This window comes from Peromyscus leucopus, chromosome 16_21, assembly GCF_004664715.2.
Source record: "Peromyscus leucopus breed LL Stock chromosome 16_21, UCI_PerLeu_2.1, whole genome shotgun sequence".
NCBI classification, from domain to species: domain Eukaryota; kingdom Metazoa; phylum Chordata; class Mammalia; order Rodentia; family Cricetidae; genus Peromyscus; species Peromyscus leucopus.
This window is the reverse complement of record NC_051084.1, coordinates 79,120,748-79,139,207: the sequence shown is the minus strand read 5'-3', so window position 1 is coordinate 79,139,207 and position 18,460 is coordinate 79,120,748. Positions and strand designations below refer to the sequence as shown.

Sequence of the window (18,460 nt, the reverse complement as noted above, 5' to 3'; positions counted from 1 at the left end):
CTAAAACAAATTCGTGATGTTTGGTTTCCTTAATCATTGATGTGTTTATATTTTTGTGGTTTAGATAGCTTACTTTCATGTGATAACAAAGATGAGATGGAATATCAAAGACTTTTGATAATCGTCAAATGTCAGGCATAAAAATACCTCTATTGAACTAGGTCTATAGAAATGATGTCTTAAAAACCTTTACGCTCAGCCCAGAATTCAGATGTATGATCCTCAGCCAAGCTTCTTCTCTGTTTTGCTTTTCTTCATCTCTGAATGTTTGAAACACAGGTAGATTTTTTTTTTGGTCCTTTGTGTGGTCTGTTGGTCTGTCTGGTCTGTTTCTTGATCGGCACATATTGCAAGGGAAAGGTGGCATGAGTGTTCAGTAGTTCTTCTGAATAAGTTTCCCACTTGTGAGAATATACATTCCTGAGGTTCACTGACCTCTTGACTTTACGCCTTCCTATGATGCCCCACCAGCTCCCATGTGTGGGTTAGACTTGTCTGCTCAGTCCTAGCAAATAAATAAAACATGGCAAAAGGAAATGTCAGTCAATGGTGTGCCCTTCACTTTGTTTCTCATAACTCTCCTTCCGGTGTAGGTGATCTGTGATACCTGAAAAGGAGTTGGTGTGGGTGGGAACACACAGGCCCCTTCTGCTCACAAGCTCTCAGAACACTAATAACCCTCCAGAAACAAAGCTCAGACAAACTCCTCTTGTTCCAATAAGAACTTGGGGTATTACAGACCTGGCCAGCATCTCCTGCCAACTCATGGTATAAATGATTGAGTTCAGCCTGTCCAAATGCATGGTATACTTAGGAACTTGACGAACTTGAACCTTAGATAAACACATTTCAAAGTTTCAGTGTGTCCCATATAATTTTTTAACATCTGCATATCTATTTCTTTACGGTAGCCACGGCTGTATGTATGAGGTATATGTGTGCCGTGTGTGCATGAGGAAGGCAGAGGGCAACCTGTGGAAGTTTGCTCTGTTCTTCTACCATGGAGGTCCCAGGGACTGTACTTAGGTCTCTGGACTTGGAAGTAAGGGTCTTTACTCACTAGGCCATCTTGCTAGTACTTGTACGATATTTAAGCATCAAGAAATTACTGGCTGCTTCCCTAACACGTAAACCGAGTCTGTATTTCACATGGAAGCCATTAAGGCGAGATACTTTGAGCTGGAGGAGCAGTGAAATCTCTCATAGATTCCCTTTCTACAGAAATGGCAAGGAGTGGGGAGGCATTGCTATTTCAAGCTGGGATGGTATGCCCACTTTGTTGGGGAGCAAGAAGTAACTCCCTAATAATTAGATGGGGGCCCAAGCAATCCTCACACTCCACTCAGGTTACCGACAGAGGTTTTAATTGGTCTTTTGGGTGAAGCACCAATAATAAGCATCTTATGTTCCCTTTTCTTCTGGGATGGAACACAGTTTAGGGTAATATGGAATTTGCATTATTAAAAAAATAGCATACTTATTAAAATCTCTACTGAACAGAGAATTTTAAGACAATAAAACCATTCTGAAGCAAACAAAGCTACTGTGAAAACTTCACACGATTTTATCTGCTCAATGCCTTGGCTAAGAACAGCACAGCAACCTGTTGGTGGCACAGGCTTAATAGATTCTGATGTCTCTGAATCCATCTTTCCCTCCATTGGATCCTGTGAACCACTAACTACTATCCTGCTGGTCTTGGGAACTTTCTCAAAACCTTTCTGTCTTTTCTTAATCATTTCCTGTCCCAGCAGACAAGGTCCTCTCAGGTCTGGTGATTCCTACAGCCTGTGGCTGATCCTTTCCCATGCCAGCTTTTACAACAGGGTTTCCATTCAACACCAGGGTCCAGTTTACAGGCATTCTGAAAGTGTTACTTACTTCTCCTGAAAAGAGAGAAGAGAGAGCTATAGGTAACAGAGGAAAACTGGTTGTCTATTACCAAGTGGTCAGTCCTGAAAACATGTATGAAAGTAATATTATACAGACGGAACAGGTTATATTTAGGAATAAAAGTTATACATATGTATTTATACATGCAATAACAACTAGTTTTAAAAAAGAGGCCATGAATTTTCAGGAGATCAGGGATGGTTATATGGGAGGGGTTGGAGTGAGGAAAGGAAAAGATAAATGAAATATTATTATAATTATTATTCTCAAGAATTAAAATATGCTATACTGTCAGAAGGGGCAGCAGACTGCAAGCAGAAACTCTTGACCAATCTTTTGCTTATCTTCCTTGCTTTTCCATGGCATCGTATTAGTGCCCACTGAGGCACACGTTGCCCTAAAACACTCTAACAGTTTCATCAAAGAATGAGGTTCTGTTGTCAGGTGTGTGTGAAGCACATGACTTCCTCCTGCCTTTGTGTATTCATTATGTGTGGCAATTGAGTACGGTCATGGGCCCTGTGAGCACCTGTGTGCACAAGTTCAAATCTCCTAGAACCACATTACATATGAAAGTGGAACGTCCTTTAAAATTTAAGAAAAATAAATTAAAATAGGACACGAGGCCATGGCAGTGCCAGGTCTTTCTCTTATCGGGATTCACTGAGGTAGAAACTTGTACGTATTTGGTGTCATGGAGGCCATGGGATGCTCATTCCTCTCTCAGTCTCTTCCAGACACCTGCAAACACCAGAGACCTTTCTCCAAGGACCTCCCCACCTCTGTGGTGCTGGAGGGTAGCCGATGCAGGCCTTGATACTGCAGGGAAATGGCACTGCTCGCTGAGCAGGATGACCCACTTCTGCTCTGTGGGGCCTGGCTAAAAGGAGGCTGGTTATTTCCCTGGGATGCTCCTCACCATTTTTCTTTATTCGTGACTTTTGTTCCTTTTCCTGGTGTCATTTTTCTTTCAAACGAGCTCTGTCATTTTGCACCCCAGAAGAGAGTAAACATCTTCGGTGTCCCAACTCAATATTTTCAATGATTGTTTTTAACCCTTTTGAACATCTGTCTTCATGACATTAATGTCAAATTTTCTGGTGGGAACCAGAGGTTTTGATTTTGTGTGGTGGGGAAATAAATCCTCTGTCTGCAGGCAGATGTGTCAAGGGTTTCTTCTCTCTCATCTGGTGCATGAGAGCACAGAAAGGTTAATACTGTTCAGCCCAGTTATCATCTGTGTGTGATTCTCTAATATTGATTTATCCGTCATGTGGTGGGAATTTTACAGCAACTCTAATAATGCGGTGTGTAAGCCTATGCATAAATAAAAATAGACTTCAACACCATTGAGAATAACACTATACTTATTTACAAAGTCCTTTGCATTTGTTAATTGCTTTTCTTCCCATCTTTAGGGCTCTGGTGTTAGCAGGTCTGATCATTACCATTGTTTCTCTTCATGTCACCAAGACCAAGTCAGTGGGGTTACAATCAATACAGGAGTGAAGTGTTTTCTCCACAAAAGGAAGTAGAACCACTCACACAGACATGGAGGGCATCTTTGATGTACCTGACATGCCTACTTCCCCATATGATGTTTGACCCTTGTGGGTCTTCAAGGCATACAATCAAAGATGGAGGAAGTAGCCAAGGCAATATGTTCCCTGCAGTAGCTGGGGGAAGGCAATACTAAGCAAGCATCCTGCTTCCTGTACCAATGTTTCACTTCCTGTCTGCACTGAGGTAAAACAATCGTGTGACACCTGTGTCCTGCTTGTCAGGGCTATGGATGCTTAAAGTCTCTGGCCTGCAATCCGTCTTATTATAGATTTAACAAGAAAATGTACTTTATGGAGGGAAAGTCGTCTAGCTGCAGCGATTGGCTTGTGTGTATGTGTGAGTGTTGACAAACTCATTAATATTTTGTGGAAGAAAAGAGTTAGAAACACAATGGGGAAAATGAACAGTTTAATTTGTTTAAAGTTAAATCTACTCTTTGAAAATTCTGTGCATGGCTGATATAAGGCTGGCTGATTGCTCTCACTCCCACTCCCTCCAATCTCCCTACTTTAGCAAACACTGTCCTCCCTATGAGTCCTTTGGTGCCCTTTTGTTTTGTTTTGACCCACTGGGTTTAACAAGGAAGTCTGTGCAATCATAATCTTGGAACTGTCCATTGGAGCCTGGTAAACTCGCCACTAAGCCCACAGCTAAAGGCAATAACTGCCCTTAGAATCCATCAGTAGCCAGTTACTCATAGGAAGAAGTATGGCCCTGTCAGGCCCTGCCCAACCCATGATTGACTGTGGCAAGGCCCCAGTTTCATCGGACCCAGTGCAGACAGCCACAAAGGCTATGCAGCTGGGATTGCAATAGCTGTACCGTGCCCAGAAGACGCCATTCACAGCGCGTTGCAATACCTTGTAGTTCTGACGTTCTACTCATTCCTTCTACCAATATTCCCTGAGCTGAAGAAGGATTGTTATGAATGTCCTATTTAGATCTGAGGACTCAAGTCTTCTCAGAACCTCGGAGAGCTGAGATATATGCCTAGAAGCTCACCTCCAAAAAGGCGACTATTGCTACATTAATCATAATTCAATTCTACATAAAGTGGGTTATGTTTCTCAAGGATGAAAGAATAACTCACAGAAGAAATTTATTGTGTGGACAATGATGCTATAAAACCATAAATTAAAATGTTAATGTTATTTTGGCCTGCCCTCCTGAAATATCTCCATAGTAAAGAGAGAGTGGAGTGGGGGGAGTGAGGGGCTGGGGGACAAAGGGCTACTCTGGTTGGTTCTTTCAAGGCCAATGATGTGATCATGAGGACTCCACTCTCCTGAGCTCAGGCAACCATAATCAGCACCCCTCAGCCCCTTCAGCCCTATCACATTGGGTATTAAGACTCCAGAATATGCATTTTTGGACACACAAACATTCAGTGCATAACACTGTCTAAACCATATTCCCATCTAAAGGAGTTGTCATGGGCCATACTGAGAAGGTTGTAAAACTCTGCTGCTGCCTTTGTTGTATGGTTGTAAGGATTGTGGGTACAGTTTCCATTGCTTCCTTTTCTCCACATTTGTCACAGGAGGAGCCCAGTGACCCTCAAGGGTTTTCCTTTCTGACCACCAGATGCCAGTCTGTTCTTTAGCACACCGTGAAGCTTAGGCCACAGCAGCTCTGTGTTCTGAGACCTGTTCTTGGGTTGTCTTCAGTTTTCTTTCTCTCCAGATGCAGCATTCTCACGCTCATGCCCAGGCAGCTCTTCTTGTACTTCGGAGTGTCTAGTCCCCAGTGTTTGTCCCATCCATCTTCTGTCCTTGGTAGACATGTCACCGAGGGGTCTAGGAAACTGGCTGCTCAATCACCGGGAATGAAAGAGCAACATGTCCCGAGCAGCTCTCCCAGGACAGGCACTTGTCACTGTTAGATTCTTGGTACAGTTTCTGACCATCCTTGCCCATCATTTTCAAAGATGTTGAATTTGAGGATAAAGATCATAAGGTGACTGTAACACAGATAGGTGTTGCAGACACTCTGAGGCTTCTTTAGAAATAAGGCATTTGGTACAGAAAATTAGAACTTTGCATTCAGGATGGAGGCTTGGGGAAGAAAACATATTTTCAGATATTACAGATTCACAGCCAAAGACCCCATAAAAAAGACATCCAGCAAGAGGACAAGGTACAGGTTTGTTTAATGTAAGTTTTGTATGACACATGACATTTTACAAGGGAGACCCTCAGGAACAGCAAACTTGAATATTTTAGTACTAGGTGTTGATCACTGGTGATTCCTGAATAAAAACATCAGGAAGGGGAGTATAGTATCTGATGGTGGTGAACCTGAGTGTGAATGGTTGGGTATGAAACAGCCCCACAGGCTGTGTGCTTGAACACTTGACTGATAGCTGTTGATGCTGCTTAGAGATGCTATGAGCCCTTCTGGAGGTAGAGTCTCAGTGGCAGAGGTGGGACACTGAGACCCTCCTTATATGGGATAGCCTAGCCTTGGTTCTGTTCTCTCTCTCTCTCTCTCTCTCTCTCTCTCTCTCTCTCTCTCTCTCTCTCTCTCTCTCTCTCTCTCTCTCCTGCCACAATGTGACCAGACACTTCAGGCTCCTGTTGACACAGACTAAGCCTCTCTGCTGTGGTGAACTGAATTCCCCTCCAACTGTGACCCAAAATTAACCCCTCCCTCCTTAAGCTGCTTCTGTTAGGCATTTTGTCACAGCTGTGAGAAAAATAACGAACGCACTGTGGAACCCCGGCAAGGCCTGTTGTCCAGTTCTTGACATCTCAGTGACTTTGACTGCTTTTTTCCAAGCACAAGAAGGTAACTCCTTACATAAGAGTCTCGTGATGTGGTCCACAGGACACGCAGATCATCTTAGATCCTGGGAGTTACTTCAGGGGACAATAGTAAGGAAGATGAAAGACATCCCCATTTCTCTTTCCTCAAACGTCACAGTGCGGTATCACGAAGTGGCGTGTTCTGATATGACATTAGCGCACTTCCTTTTTTATGAGTACATATGTATGTCTTTCTTATTTGTACATTGTAGATTATAATGTTTTGTATATGATAAGGTGTAATCTTATTTCCACATGTGGCTTATACCACTTGGCTGTGCTATGTAGCCTTGTTAATCTTCATATCTGATCTGATGGTTGTCTTTGTTTCTGGCTCCCTACAGAGGTAGGAGCATTTCAAAGTTGCCCAAGATACATGGCATTTGTTTCCTTGCCTGAAAGTTTTCTTTAAAAGTTCGTGTTGTTTGAAAGTCGATAAAGTACTGACGGCTCCTGGATGGTGGAAAATATATGCTGATGCTGACCTATGATATCGTGAAGACACTTAAGAATCATGAATTACAAACTACAAAACTCCTAAGTCAATAAACTTCATTACCAAAGTGTGTAGGATTTTATTAGGAACCATCAAATGTAACTAAAATCTTAATGATGGTGATACAGGGGTGAAGAGATGATTCAGGGGTTAAGAGCACTTGCCACTCTTTTGGAGGACCTGAGTTCAAGTCTCAGCACCCTCATGGTGGCTCCACGTGTCTTTAACTCCAGTTCCAGGGCTCTAATGCCCTCTACGAGCACTTCACACACAGTGCACATAAATACATACAGGCAAAACTCACACACACCTGAAATTGAGCCACAGTTTTGTGTGAGTTCCTATTTCAGAAGTTCATTTGCAATGTGTAACTGCCACGAATCTTCGGTGTGATGTGAGAACACAGTATATCTGTGCTGTTGCTCATGAGAGGATAAAATAGTGGTCCAGTTTTAGAACAGAGAAGAGTGAGGCTTGTGACAATACAGTGGCAGGACATGTGGCTCACTACTAAAACTACGCATGCCCTTCCGATTGGTAATTAACAAACTGCTCCAACTTAACGCCCAAATATGACAACTGTTTGCTCATAGTTCTGGGGCGAGCTTCTCAACTCCAGGTCTTCTCAGCATCTCATGTATCATTGTGGGTTGCATTCAAACAGCAGCTTCAGCCATCTTCTAAACTCATCCAGGTTGTTGAATAAAGTTAGTACCTCATGGCTTTTTCTGATTCATATGTTGGTGCCCTCAGTGCCCAGAGATCCCATTCTTTATCATATGACTCCTCTGTGTCTAGCCAAAACATCCCACATGACACATACCATCTCTGTGCTCTGAAGTCCCCCGGCCCCATCACCACTCAGTCAAACCTCCAGGCTTACCATGAGCTCAGGAGATTAAATTAGGTCTGAAATATTCTCTGGTGTCAGTATTAGATTATTAATATCCTTAATTATAGCTGCCAAGTCCCCCTTTGAAACACTCATATAATCTGGTAGCTTCATCAAGGGTAAAGCCCCAGAAATGTCTTAGAATTCTGCAGACCACCACCTACCAAATGAGAGGTGCCGTTGTGACATTAGGCATAAGAAAACAGGCTACTGGTGGCTCTTGATATTCTTGGGAGTAATAACTTGCAAGCAGCACATATAATTTTCTTTGAACTTCTTAGAAATATAAAAGCTGCCAACAACATTATTTTCTGTGTTTTCCCCTTGACTAAAAGAGAAAATCTATTCCATTCAAATAGTTCAATCCACATTGGAATGTAACATTCTATACTTAAAATCATGCCTAAGTTTTGAAGAACCACGGGTTTAATCTATTCATATCATCTCTTTGGTGTTTAACATTTGAACAGCTTAGTCATATTTAAATCTGGGGGACACAGGGTATAACGCTGAGAAGAATGAAAACAGAACATGTCTGTGTTTTCACAGTGCAAAGTAGAGTATTTTGATTGGTAGTTTATAGATGATAGAAAGACAGGTAAAAATAGTGGGTAGAGAGATGGTAAATGGTTAGATAAATAGTTACATAGATGATAGATAATAAATAGATAAAGTAGAAAGGTGACAGGTGGACAGATGGATAGAAGAAATACAATAGATGATAGGTAGATAGACAGATAAATATAGTTAATAGATAAATGGATAGATGATAGACAGTAAAGAGATGCACAGATGATAGATAAATGGATAAATGTTAGACAGATATGGGCAGATGATAGGTAGTAAATAGGAGTATAGATAGATGGACGTAGATAGCAGATAGGTACAGAGATGAAGATGTGTTGATAGACAGATAGTGGTGTATGCTAAGCAGTTTATTGCATATCTGATTTTGCTCTTCTTTAATTTGAGGCCTGAAAACCCAGGAGAAGCTGGTTATGGAAGGAGCAGGGTTGCCCCATGGGGTCGACTATGACACTTTAGGAACAATGGTCAAGGTGCATAAGAGCATTTATCAAAGACAGGGGCAGGCAAAAATGCTGGCATGTGATTTGTCGGAACCCTGTGAACAGGCGCTTAAGATTAGAATAAGACATCAAAGCTTATTTTGTGTGTGTGTGTGTGTGTGTGTGTGTGTGTGTGTGTGTGTGTGTGTCTAGTTTATGAGCCTGAAATGAAGCATGTGCCATTGTTTATGTATAGCAATGGCTTCTGTCTAATTATTTTAAAACTCATAACAAGGTGGCTGATAGCTTCGGGTTAACATGTATCAAAATTTATGCAGTATTTCCATGAAAGTATTAAAATTTATAGACTTTCTATTGGAGTCCTACTTAAAGTATTACCATGGTACATGGTGCGTGGATTGCCCCAAGGAAAACACTGAAGTACAGTCAGCCTGGGAGGCAAGGACCATGAATAATTCAACTAAAGGAATGGCCAAAGTTTGAGACAGAAAGGTATTAAATTTTCAATATTCTGAAAAAAGTTGATTATTACTAGAAGAGGAACTTTAGGTAGCTGGTCAGTCTTAAATAATTGTACACTATCCACAATTAAAGGGGACACTGTGTGACACCTACTTTTCCCTCATATTACAAAGTGAGATTTCTAGTAACATCTCAGGAGCTTCCCACCCGTGCCAACCCGGCAGCTGTCTCCTTCATCCCATGATTCTCTAACATGGACCAGCGACCTGCCTGCTCTGGCATCACTGAGTGGATGATGAAGATGAGAGACCCACTCATCATCTTTCTGAGAAGGACTTGGAGAACTCCAGAAGAGTTGCTGTGAAGAAATTTGCCCACTGAAATAAAAAATTTAGACTCAGCATGCAAACTGACTTTAAAACACCTTGAAGACACTAAAAATTTTCCAGGCAGTGGCCCCAAGATGCCCATGTTTTCTAAGGTATTTCTGTTTTTAATAAATAACGTTACCAGCCTTCAACCAATAAACAAAACTTTCCATTCACCTACAAATCTATTTCACTTGCTTCTAAATACCTCCCTCCCTAGTCTACTTCCCCCCCCCCACTTCTCTTGTCTCATTTCTCAAGGCCTCCCCTGCTGATTGCTCTGTCTTCTGAAGTAACCTCCTCCCACTCCCAATTCCCTGATTTCTCATCCAGTCTTGACTCTGAAGCCAGAGGGATAATAGAAAGACACTCATCTCACTGTCTTACTCCGACTGCCTTAAAATAAATTGCCAGTGGAGAAAAATAAAGCAAAACACACGTTACTTCTCTGGTGTTGTCTCCTTGCTCTCTGAGACTCACCCAGGGACCTCTGTCAGGCTCATCCTTTTGTTTCCAGCTTGCTGGTCAGCCCTGCCCCTGGCTACTGAACACAGCGCATCTTCAGATGGCTCTGCTCTCTGCCTCATGCCTCCTAAGCCACACAACATGCATTCTGGTTCTTCTTTTAAACATGACTTCTTTTAGAATATCCTAGGATCCACCCCACTTGATTCGTACCCTTTCAGTTTTGATTGAATGTTTTGTTCAGGTAATTGTAGAAAGACAGGAATGCAGCAAAGAAATCCCACATATCCTTCCCAAACAGGGTATCAGCAACAACGTCATGTTCCTCATTGACCAGGCTAAGTCTCGGCTGCAGAACCAGCATACTGGCCAGCGCATACATGCCAGCATGTCTAATTGCCTCATCAAGACCATCTACTCAAAGGACTCCTTCGGCACATACAGGGAAGCAGCGATAAACCTGACCCTGGCCACCCGTGAGAAGGCTATCAAGCTGGCAGCTAATGACTGTTTCAGACCTCAGATCTCTAAGGATGGACAAAAGCTGACCCTGCCTAAGAAAATGTTGGCAGGCTGCAGAGCTGGGACCTGCCAGGCGATTGTGACCACCCCGCTGGAGATGCTGAAGATCCAGTTGCAAGATGCAGGCCACATTGCTGCTCGGAGGAGGATTCTGGCACCCAGGCTCAGCCGTCAGCCAGGGAGGTACCCAGCCCTCAGTAGAAGTTCCAGCCACTCCTCAGCCCATGGCCTCCTAGCTCACCTCATGACCTGATGCAGAACCATGGCATTGGTGGCCTCTACAAGGGACTGGGTCCACACTGCTCAGGAATGCCCCCTTCTCTGATGTCTACTTCCCCATTTGCCAACCTGAACCAGCTGGGTGACCCATATTCTAAGAAGTCTCCTTTCTGCGTGTCCTTCCTGTCAGGCGTCAATGAGGACACTTAGTCGGTGTTTGTAGACTGTGCCCAGAGGATCTGGAGACATAAGAGCCCCTCAGCCTTCCTGAAAGGCGCATACTTCTGTGCACTGGTCCTTGGCCCACTGTTTGGCATCACCCAGATGGTCTACTTCCTGGGCATCGCTGGGGCCAAAACACTGTGACCAGCATAAACCTGAGGAGGTCTTGTCTCTCCCAGCCCTCCCCATCAAGCAGGAAGGCAGGAAAAGGGTTCAGGGTCCATGTGGAAGGTGCACACATAGACCCCCATGGGGTCCTGAAGGGACAAAATAAATTTGGAATCAAGGTCTTATTTGTGTAGAAAACACAGAAATCTGTACATTCCTTAAGCTAGTCCCTTCGAGCCAGCCCTGTCCCATCTCTGTACCCCAACCTATTCCCACCTGGCCTGAACACCCCCTGACAAAGAGTTGGTCTCTGGGCTGGGGCCCTCAAGTCCTCTGGTCTCTGAGGCCCTCCTGGTCTACAAATGGGACGGGGACACACACACACACACACACACACACACACATTTATTGAATTTACTGTGCTCATTTGCCTCTGCCTGTCTTCTGCCCATGAGTTGCTTTTCTTCCTGCCTCAGCCAGGACCCCACTCTGCCTCCCAGCCAGCCTTACAGGAGGACTGGAGGGTTCCATCCTCATGTTAGGCTAGGATTCCTAGGCTGGGTGTGCTGCCCCATTCAGTTCTGATCGCAGGCACCCCATGTGGGATGCACACTGTTCGAGGTCTTTGTGTACCTGAGGTGGGACAGGCTGCTACCTCCAACCTCCAACAGTCAGCTGGCCATGCTGCGTGGGGATGGGCCTTTAAGAGCACAGTTGCCTTTCTCCACAGAGTGAGGCACTCTATGCTCTATGCTCTTGTGTTGTGTGTGCCTCGGGCCTCCTGTGGACCCCGTCCAATAATTTAGTTCTCCAGCCTGGTAAACTCTTCTGATTGAGCCCTACTCCTGGACACAGATTGCTTGTGGGGGAAGGGCAGGCATGAAGGCCAGTTACAGAGCTTGAGACACCCAGCTTTGTTGTTTTTTACTCTTTTGGGGGGCCCACCACCCAGCTCTCAAATAAATCACACATGGAGGCTTATTCTTACTTATGAATGCCCGGCCTTACCTTGGCTTGTTTCTTGCCAGCTTTCCTTGACTTAAATTATCCCATTATCTACCTTTTGCCTCTGGGCTTTTCCTGTTTTCTCACTTCTGTAAATCTTACTCTTACTCATGGCTTTCTATGCTGCTAAGTGGCTGCCCCTGGAGTTCTCCTCCTCCTCTGGCTACTTCTTTCTTCATCCCAAATTTCTCCCTCTATATATCCTCTCTGCTTGCCAGCTCTGCCTATTTATTTCTCTCTCCTGCCTCTCTCGCTATTGGCCATTCAGCTCTTTATTAGACCATCATGTGTTTCAGACAGACACAGTAACACAGCTTCCCAGAGCTAGACAAATTCAATAGAAACAAAAGTAATACACCTTAGAATAATAGGCCACAGCACAGCTGTCTGAGCTTCTGTCTGTATTTGGAAAACCCTACCCTTCCAGCCCTGGATCCTCTGTTCTGAATCAAAGCAGCCCCCCTCCCCTGCCCTGGCCATTGATTGTGTTTGGTGATTGACAGAAGTGCCTGTGCTGTGTCCCTCAAGCCCGACACCTTCCACGGAGGCCCCTTCCCAGTGACGCTACCCGGGGCTCAAGCCTGAGCAGCCCCTAGTTCATGGCTGTCCCTGGGTCTCCCTATCACTTCTACACTTTGAAAACTGCCGCTGATGCTTACAGAGTTATATTTTTTTCTTTTGAAGTTTTAAGAAGTTGTGACTTTTTGTGTCTTATCATGTAAAAGATGAATACATTTTCTAAATAGAAAAACAAAACAAAACAAAAAAATGCTGCATTCTGAGAGAATGAACTCAACAACGGAAAGAGACATTTGTGCAAAGAATGACCTATTTTATCAGCAATGCAAGTGACCGTCCACTTTCCAGGATGATTGTGAGCAAATTGTCATGTGTACTTGCAATGAGCCCTCATATGTGCTTTAAGATGGCGAGACTGATTTCTTTCAAGTTGGGAAGAGAAAGTAATATGAGATAGCTTTTTACTTAATTACACAAAGCAAGTGTGAGGCTTTTGTTGGTTATTGTTCCTTATCATTGCTGCTGTTCCATGACAAGTGAGACCAAGGCCAGCCCAGTGGCTGATGTCTGCCAGTGTGTCATGTAGGAGGATTGTCTGCAGGAGAGGGAGGTCCATACTGTCTGCAGGATATGCAAATGATCTGTCTGCAGCATCCCTCATCCCCCAACCTCCCCTTTCCTACAGCTTTGTACACAGTGGGGAAGAGGGTGGATCAGCTCCTGGAGGGAGGCAGGCTTGTAAGAAGGTTACGAACGCATGATTTCATAATGACATGCTTCTCTCATGGGAGAGTTTGAATATCACCATTGAACAAAATGGTTTAAAGACACTTTTCCCCCTTAAATTTATTTAGTCTCTGGATTTGTCAGATGTGATCTTTACATTAGTCACGAAAACTGTCTCTGATTGCACAGGGATCAACTCAATTCTTAACCTGCCCACAAGCATCAGCTGCTCCTAGGAGGAGGCTGTGGAGACCAGCAGAGCTGAAAGGCAGGATTTGAGATCTTCCCACAACGTTCTTATCTAGGGAAAGGGACTGGAATGATTTTCATGGTGGAGAGATATAATAAGATGAATTATATGAACCATTAACAAATAAATGAACCATACCATCTAAAAAATATGCTCCATCCTTTACACTCAAGGACTTCAATGAATCTGAATGAGTCCATTGCCTGTGTGTGTTTATCAAGACAGTGAGTGTTAGGTGTGTGTATATTTGTTATAATTTTGTGGAATATTCAAAACCTCAATATTTACAAAGTGTAGAGCTCAGTTGAAGGTTCAGAAGGGACATTTTGGGTCACCAGTAATTGTGGTCTAGTGTGGCGTGAAAGAAGATAAGACTCTTCTGCCAACCCTGGAAGGTCTGGAAAATTAAGACAGGCCCTTCCCAAGTCCTTCCTGGCCTTTTCTAGCCTCTTCAAGGTCATTACTCCTAGTACTAACACCTTAACATTTGCATAATTCTTACCAACTATTAAGTCTCTGATCCTCATAAGAAATGCTCACACATTGGGCACCAACTGCATACATTACAGTTATGACAGGTAGGGTGACTTGTCCCTTTGGTTTTCGTATTACACTGAGGTCACCCACATATAACCAAAAGACCTTGTCCAGCCATGTAAAAGAGAGCCTGTGTGCTCTGTAACCACCTAGAGTCCAATGGTACACTCTTTTGCCATGGTAATATCAGACAAATATGGGACTGGAGCCTTCACACAATCAGATAATCTAAGTAATACGTTTTTAAAAGTAGCACTTAATTTTATGTGGTGTTTTGAATGAGTTCATTCAATCTTTTATCACTTAATGTGAGTCCTATGCATGTAAAGAAATAAAAATGTCAAATTTATTAATAAATATGGCTTGTTGGTAGGTCACATTTACTGAATTGAGACAAACAAATGCTATTTAATGTTTTATTTGAAGATACATTTATAAAATGAAGAGGCAGATCTGGCACTGTGAGTTTAAAATTAGTTAAATAGGCACTAATGTTGAAATCTTGGGAGAATTAATCTAAGTTCCAGAAGTTAATGATCTGTCCATCAGCAAATGATCCCCGAAGTGCTCTAGAAAACTCAAATAGTTTAGATGTGTTTCCATGCTCCAGTACTTAGTTAAAAATGGAGATGGGAAGAAAGATAGGTCCTTATGACTGTCAGGCTATGCTTTGGCACTGACATACTGAAGTGGAAACAGTTGAGATATTTTCTCTGATGTATTCACGTCAATGAACGTCTAGAGGTGGGTCAACTTTTGAGGTCAGGTTAAGTGGTGACCCCCGTCTCTATTTTCTCCTACTGTGGATATCGCTCTATATAAATAAAACACTGATCAGTGACCAGGCAGGAAGTATAGGCAGGACAAGGAGAGAGGAGAACTGAGGAAGGAGGAAGGCAGAGGAGAGACTGCCTAGAGCCGCAGCCAGCCAGGACAAGGAAGATGTAAAGTACCAGTAAGCCACAAGCCACGTGGCAAAGTAAAGATTAATAGAAATGGGCTAAATATAAGAGTAAGAGCTAGACAATGGTAGGCCTGAGCTAATGGCCAAGCAGTTTAAATAATGTAAGAGTCTGTGTGTTTATTTTATAAGTGGGCTCCGGGACTGGCGGGACTTGGCGGCGGGAGCTGGAGAGAAAGAAATTCTCCATCAACATTCTCCTTTTTCTGACATTGTCTTTGATGTACCACTCATATATGTTATGAGTAGCTGCTGCTCTTCAGGTCCTACACAACACGATACCCAGGGAAGTCTCCTGTTTCAGGATCACTGACGCTGGTTCTGAGAATTGCTTGATGGGAGCATTTATGCTCTATGACCGCTTGAGGACCTGAGAACAGAGGCTCCTTCTCCCAAAGTCCTCATGTCAGGAAGTAATCCAAACATGAAGTTTGTTCTGATAGGATGGGGAAAAACAGAACACACGAGTAACCAATGGCCTGACCTCCTGGGGCTCCAGGCCCCCTGTCACAGCTGGATTCAAGGAAAGTAGATTTCAGAATATAGAAGAATAGACAGGAATCAAAACGAGAGAAGGTTTCACACTTAATGCCCTCCTGTTCAGCTCTTCTGAACATTGCCCCTTTTCTGATACCATGAATTGACTTATGAAGGATAAGTCAACTGTGTTCCTATCACATACACACACTGGTGACAAAGCAGTAAGACAGGGGTCACCTTTGTCTTCATAGAGTTTGGGACAGTGGTTCCATTGTTCAGAACATATTCTATTACACGTCAGTCACACTTCCAAATATCTTGAAGCAGGAAATGTTGATAGGCTCCTAGACACCTTTATACTTCAACACTCCTTCCCTACTAAACAAGGACCTGTGTAGTTAGTTTAATGGCCAATGTATTACAATCTAGAATTGCCCATGGACAGGTCTTTGTCACGTGGTTTGCTCATCATTTTTCTTTGGTCACTCAAGTTTTGACAAAGGTTGAGAAAGGAGGCCTGCTCACTCCTTTCCTTAGCCCAGTAGAGTACTCATAAGCTAGTTGGACACAGTTACAGGTAGGTGCAAGACACAGATGCCATGCAAGACGCCACTGTTTAGGTGAAAGACGCAGGTAGGATGAGTAATGTTTCCCATTTTACTGATTTATGACCCAGAAAAGCCAGGGTTCCACATCAGAACAAAAAGAGGTGATATGTCCAACTCTTCAGTGACAGAGATCCCTGGGGGTTCCAGACTTGAAGATGAGGAGGAAGTAGTTATGATGCACACAGAAAAAAATGCAACTGAAGAGTCCCCCTTTACAAGGTACACCACACAGGAAGGGGGAGCAGAAGCACTTGCACAGGAAAGCCCCCCAGTGTGTGGAGAAAACCACACACCTAAACAGCAAAGACTCAGACTTCGGTGTGCTCTTTTCTTTGATATGGATGATCCCTCAGGGTTGCCAGAACTCAAGGGGAACAACTATTTTTGTACAGAGTGACATCTTTTTTTTTTTTTCTTATAAGGAATCATCCCAACAGAGCCTGGCATCCAGGGGTCATCTGCAAGCAGAGGGCAGATGAGAAGGCATAACCAGCTTTTAAATAAGGTCCATTGCTCTATACACTAGGGCAGGGATGTCTTGTGGCTTTCTCTCTCACTGTTTTTAAATTTACGTGTGTATGTGTGGGTAGGTGAGCAGGGCAGATGCCTGTGGAGGCCAGAAGGGGGCATCCTACCCGCATACAGCTGGAGTTACAGGCAGCTGTGAGCCACATACAGTGAATGCTAGGAACCAAACCCAGACCCTTTGCAATAGCAGTGTGAGCTCTTAGCCACTGGCCACCTCTCACAACAATAACCCTGTACTGCTGCTCCTCATAGCCTCATCTCTCTGGTTCTCAACATTGGTTTTCAGGATACCACAATGTCTGCTTCACTATGGCCTCGTCTTTCTCTCCCCCACCCCGAGCCCCTCCAACTTCTCTGTATGCTCTGCAAACCTCTGTCTTCCACTGTTCAATACCAACTTTCCAGTGAAGCAAGCTGGAATACCACCCTCTCTCACTGGGATCATTTCTGAGTCCTAATGTCTGAGTAGGGTTTTAATCAGTGGCAGACCTAGACTATGGAAAGGACCACAGACTTTCTGGTTCATCTCTCAAGTCTCTGAGGCCTTCAGAAAATAATGGTCAGGTTTCTGCTGATCTCCCTTACAGAGGTGGATTAGAAGGGCAGAAGCCAAGACTGCTGCAGAGAACCTGCCCCGACCTCCTCCGCTTTCACTTTCCAGCAGAATGTGAACTCTTGGAAGGTCCCAAGTGGTCACTTTCTGGTCTTTGTCACGTGGAGCCACACACGTTCCGATTGTTCCACTTCACTGTGAACATCCTTCAGGTGCTGGCAGGTGGCTTCCAGCTGTCTCTTTGTGCTGTCACCTTTTAACCCTTCCGCCGGTGTGGTCCCCTCATAAACTGACCATCACTGCGGCCTCTGTGCACTGGGGAGCTTTCACTCGGTCAGTGTAGCACGGTGCTCTGTGTGTGATGTCTTTAGTGCAGAGGAACTGTGGCCCACTCCCTGTTCCTGCTGGAAGCGCCTCTGTGCGGAAGAAGAAGGCAAGGTCATGCAAGCATGTCTGCTCCCACATGGTCCTAAGATAGCTCAGCACAGGCTTGCCATTAGCTGTGGTAAAGATCACCTCACGAGCTAGGCCTGCAGCTTTGCATCTATGCTAATTAAGTTCCGGGCTGGAGAATGCTAACCAGTTATGACCTTTAGACCTGCAAGCTTTTTTCTAGCTCCGTCTTCAGGCAAACCGATTAGACTGGGTGATGTAAAATGTTTTGTTTCATGTTGAATCCCAGTGTGTGGAGGCGAACAGAGTCCTACCCTGTAAAAACAGAAACATTTCATTTTGCTTTAAATACAAACTTAGAGCGTCCAATTAAAAAATTACTTTTTTATGCTGTAGAGGGAGGGCCAGCAGTCCACACATTAGGCCGCCTGGGGCAGCATGTTGCCAGAACAAGTCTCTGTCCTCCTTACACATGAGAGAGTTCCCCCACCCCTGCAGTTCCTGGGGATCAAAGAGAAATTCTCGGTGATTCTCTGAGGTCCCACATAACCACCTCAGTGTTTTCTACAAGAATTCATCTCAGATTAAGCTCAAAGCAGGAAAAAAAGGAGTGAGGATTGCTGACACCACCTTTAAGGCTCTAGACAGCTGCTTTATACGCCACTTTCTCTCACTACCCCCGAGCACATGATATATGACGGGTGAGTATTTGAGATTCCTATAGCTAGTTGAAGATCACGTGCCCTGTGAGAGGAGACCGTGGTAACTGTGAAGAGTTCAGCCATTACAAATGTTGTGGCGTACTGTTAAAAGATGAGCAGGGGACTTATCAGGAAGAGCTGGGCATGTATGTGTGCA

General features: G+C 44.0%; 1 pseudogene; it reads left to right on the top strand.

Moving 5' to 3' along the window:
- The first annotated feature begins 5,980 nt into the window (after positions 1-5,980).
- On the top strand, positions 5,981-12,012 carry LOC114695114 (annotated as a pseudogene).
- Positions 12,013-18,460: the final 6,448 nt, after the last annotated feature.